The sequence below is a fragment of the Sinocyclocheilus anshuiensis genome, unplaced genomic scaffold (genome assembly GCF_001515605.1).
Source record: "Sinocyclocheilus anshuiensis isolate Anshui unplaced genomic scaffold, SAMN03320099.WGS_v1.1 scaffold3226, whole genome shotgun sequence".
In the NCBI taxonomy this organism is placed as follows: Eukaryota; Metazoa; Chordata; class Actinopteri; order Cypriniformes; family Cyprinidae; genus Sinocyclocheilus; species Sinocyclocheilus anshuiensis.
Genome location: NW_015541053.1, coordinates 98,827 through 103,780, shown reverse-complemented (window position 1 = coordinate 103,780; position 4,954 = coordinate 98,827). Strand labels below are relative to the sequence as shown.

The 4,954-nt window shown below is 37.6% G+C and overlaps 1 protein-coding gene across 1 annotated transcript in view; it reads right to left on the bottom strand.

The window, feature by feature from the left end:
- Positions 1-1,147, bottom strand: part of LOC107690642 (NACHT, LRR and PYD domains-containing protein 12-like) — a 6,338-nt gene extending 5,191 nt beyond the window's left edge. The window contains exon 1 of the mRNA XM_016489023.1: positions 1,081-1,147. The gene's annotated coding sequence lies outside the window, so the exon portion shown is untranslated. The remainder of the gene's footprint in view (positions 1-1,080) is intronic.
- Between the last annotated feature and the right edge of the window lie 3,807 nt (positions 1,148-4,954).

The following is a 4,954-nucleotide window of genomic DNA, read 5'->3' as shown; positions in this document are numbered from 1 at the left end:
AAAACACATCAGCCATAAAATAGTACAATGGCAAATTCGCATAGGCCTATATTAAACATCTAATACGCTCCTGCGGCTATGGAACCAGGCCCCACAGCTCGGCACGCATGTGATTCGCAGACTCATTTGCCAATTTATAAGTTCAAGCGATTTTAAATCACAAGAAGAAGCAGCGAAAGAGAACTGGATTCGTTAGCACGCTCTGTTTTCTGTGAACAGCAGGTGCACACACTTGAAGATGAGTTCATTCCTCTTTCACTTCTACTTGCGTTTAAGATTGCCTACATACATATACAATTATGTCAAAAAACAGCTGAATTTGTTAAGTTTTAGAGGGGGTGTACTCATTTATGCTGTGCACTGTATATATATATATATATCCCCCACTCCAGCCGGTCCGTGAGATTATTTTCAAAAAATAACCAGTACGTGGTGTAAAAAAAGTATACAGTACGTGGTGTAAAAGTAATATACAGTAGATGCGGTGTGTCAAATTTACTACACTACATTTGACAAGCGCATGTCTCTTCTACTGGTGTTTGTGCAACAGAATCAACAATCACGCACTCATATTACTTCTAATGTGATACGCATATAATAATAATAATAATAACAACGCTTCTAATGTGATCATCATTTGTAGAATAATGCCTCTGTGAAAAAACTGTCCTGTTAGAGAAATAATTTTAAACTTAAGTTTTAAGTTTATTTCACAGTTTAAATCATATAAATATTTGCATGATATTATATAGGCTAAAACATATAACTTGTGTTTGTTTGTTTGCTGGTTTTCATTGTATTTGTATTTTTTAAACTGTTTTTGCCATGAAAATAGCCTTTGATGCTGACATGGCACTAAATAAATATCACTACTACTATAGGCTAAAACAAAGATCGCTGGATATCAAAAGTAATTTATAGGCATAATTGTCAACATTTCCACCATATTGGTTACTTTCTTTACTGACGAAATATAGGCTAAGGATTTGTGTTTTAAAATCCATGTAAAGAAGAGCATAGACACAGTAGCTCATTTTTATATCACTACAAAGTTACATGAAGAATAAGATCTGAACTTACTACAAAATGTGCAACAGCCCTAAGGTTTCTTGAAATGACGTCTCTTCTTTCTCCTCTTTTACTTTCTTTTCTCAAGGTTAAGGTGTGTCTTGTTCTTCTTCTTCTTCTGTTTTTGGCGTGTTGCATTCTGTGTATATCGCCACCTACTTTTGCTGTTATGCAGTCATGGTTTATTTATAATCAGTTTCTTCCTTGCTTTTGCTCTTTCTGTTCTTTCACACATATTCACATATCTATACATATATTCCTACTCATAATTATTTGATGCTCCATCCCATTCCATCTCTTCAAGTTCCACCTGGCGCTGCGTGTTAAATTAAATCCAGAATAGACTAGACCATCCTTATTCTTTATTTAAATCCTTTCACTTAACCCAGTAGTATATATGTATTTTATTAATATCCTATGTCCTACTCTATCTCTATTAAAACCCTGTCCTAACAAATATTCCAAATCCTTATTTACCTTACCTTTTTTTGTTTAAACATTATATTAATACCTTTCTTTCTTCGTCATACCTTTTACACTCATATATCACATGCACCACTGTTTCTTTCTCTCCACAATTCTCACTAATACCTTTCTTTCTTCGTCATACCTTTTACACTCATATATCACATGCGCCACTGTTTCTTTCTCTCCACAATTCTCACATAGACCAGTCTCATGTACTCCAGTTATGAACAGCAATGTGTTTAATCCTGAGTGTCCAAGTCTCATTATAGTAATTGTGACCTCTTCTTTCCTATTTCTACCACTTATACGTTTTTAGTACCTACCATTTTTATATAAATGCCGTCCCTTTTTATCTGTATTCCATGTTTGCTGCCATTCTTTAGTAATATTTTCCTTGGTTTTAACTTCACCTTTACTTAAAGGAACTTTAAAGTCTATTATTTTAAGCATTTTTTGCTAATTCATCAGCAGATTAATTACCAGCTATTCCTACATGTGCTGGCACCCAGCAGGATCCGATTACCACTACTTTCCTTTGTATACACCATAATAATGTATATTTTACACATCAAATCTTCTCTAGAAGAATGGCGAATTGCGCAGGGCATTATCACAGTTTGAACGGGATTGTAGTCAGATGTGTGTTGTTTTCCTGTTTTACCTGTTTATAGGTACGTCTCTTTCTCTCGGCTCACTGCGGTCAGATGATCAGACAGAACAGGGACAGACTCCAGCAGCAGAGACTCCAACAACATCTATTCAGGACATTAGAGAGGAACCAATGAAGATGAAGAATGCAAACGGACTGAGAGATGAGAGGAGAGATCAGGAAGACACATGGAGGAGAGCAGTCAGTGTGTGAGTGTGACGTCTGTCTGAACACATGCTTCAGTCACACACTAAATCACTGCTTCAGCTCAATGTTTAGTGTCTGGATCTCTCAGTCCTCAATCTGAATTTAACAGAAGTAACGTGACAGCCAATGAACGTAATTCACCGTCTGCAAAGATATACCAAAGAAAACCAGTAACCCAATGTTACACTGTGCAGCTGTTACATTAGAGAGACATTTTCACCTGATCTGAGCCTTAAAAGTTACGTTCACTAATTCAGCCTAATGAAGTCAGCTTGATTCAGTCATATTAATTCATAATTGAACAATTATTTTGACCTGGAACCTGGAAGTTTTATTTAGATGTTACCAGATGAAGCCAGGTGAGTCTGTATGCCAAATTTACCACACTTAAGAACCAGCAGGTATTTCTGTAAGTCTCACTTGTGCAACAGAATTAAAATTGGTTCTTTGATATTGTTTAAATATGTGTGTACGTATTATATATAATAATAAAAACACAAACTTTGTGCATTAAGTGTCAACTGGCAAAATAAATATATTCAAATTCACAATAATTAATGGTAAACTTTAATCATTTGAGCTATTACATTATGACCACCTGTCTAATAACCTGTAGGATCTCATTTAGGCCTCAAAACAGTGGCCATACGGCAAGGCATTGATTCGAAGAGGTGGTGATAGGTCTCCTGGGGTATCTGTTACCATAATGTCAACAGCAGGTCCTCCGGTTCCCGTAAAGCTGTGGGGTGGTGGTGATGTAGTGCGAACACGTTTTTCGATTGGGTTCATGTCAGGTGAATTTGGAGCCCATTGACAGAAATTCACTATCATGTTCCTTGAACCACTCTTTGATGACTCTGGCATTATCCTGTTGGTAATGGCCATCACTGGCAAGGAACATACATGAATGGGTGCACTTGGTCCACAACGATGTTCAGATACCTGACAGCTGTCAGGAATTGTGCTATTGGGATAATGGGGCCTAAAAAGTGTCTCAAGAAGACATCCAACAGCATCCAGGTGCATAGTTTCTGTTGGCAGCCGGCGTATCCGCACTCAGCCGTCAGCCTGATGCACCAGGAATCGTTTCATCAGACCAAGCCACTTTCTTTCTTTCCATGGTCCAGTCTTGATGATCTTGGGCCCATTTCATGTGTTGCTGGCAATGACGTACTGTTAGCTTGGGGACTTGGCTGAGTTCTCGGCTACACAGGCCTATACGCAGAAGGCTGTGGTGAACTGTGTGCTGTGACACATTGCCCTGGTCACTGCTGTTGTAGCTTCTGATGATTTCTCACAGTGTGGCCTTGCAGTCGCTGTGAACAATGTGCAAGTCTCCGCTCTACTCTGGCATCAATGAGCTGCAGACGACACATGGCTGGACGGCGGTTCATCATTTGGCCATCCGTACACCATTTTTGATACATACTCGCTACAGCGACATGTGAACAACCCACAATGCATGCCGTTTCCGAGAACGAAGTTCCAAGGCGTCGTATCACCACAATTTGTCCATTCTGTTGCCAGGTGCACTCACTGCTCTAGGCTGGGGGTGGTCATAATGTTATGGTTCATTGGTGTATATACAGATATAAAGTGCCATGTTTTTTTGTTTTTGAAGAAAACCAGTAACCAGTAAATGTTACACTGAGTACACTAAACAGCTAGTTTCACTTGATCTGACTCTTAAGATTTTAAAGAATTAAAGTTATTTTCAGTGGTAAAAAGTAATAAAGTGAAGCTGATTCCATATTAATTAATATTTTACTTTTAATTTTAATTGAATAAAATCTGGATGAATTTAGATGTTAGCACATGAAGCACATGTTTAGGTTAACAAAACAAATGTTTGGACAAAACCAAGACAAAACTGAAAAATAAAGCAGTCAAAATCAACAAAAGACCAATGATATGCAAGTGCTATAACAAGTCTCAGTTAGCTTAATGCAGAAAACGTAGCAAGGTTTTTTAAATCATATAACAAATAAAAAGAAAACGAAAAAATAAATAAATAAATAAAATAAAAAGATAGAATAGGAAAAGAATAGAGCAAGCTAGAGTTAGAGGCCTTTTTTTGTTTTTGTTAATTGTCTAAAAGGGGCATAAAGAGACTCTGTGAATGTGTTGTTGAATGTGTGTAAGTGTGTGAGTGTGTGTGTGTCAGAGACGCTGTAGAAGGACAGGGTACCAGCAGACCAATCCAGATACACTCCTACTCTGTTAGAGAATGAGGGGTCTGGTATGTCTATTTTCCTATTATTGTTCCAGACAGTGTATCTGTTATCAGTGCAGTACAGACACCAGGATGTATCACTGAATACAAACCAAGAGACACTTCCTCCTTTCCTGCTGATCCCTTTATATGTCACTGAGACCTACATTTTCTCAGTGTTGGTCTGATTCTTAAACGTTCTCCATGATCCAAACTAGAAAGAGATGCATATGATAAATGATAAAGCACAAATAATAAATGTTTGATTACTAAGGGCCAGATTTACTAACAGCTTGCGCCAGCGTAAACCGTCTTTTCGCATTAAAATAGTACTGTCAGGATTTACCAAA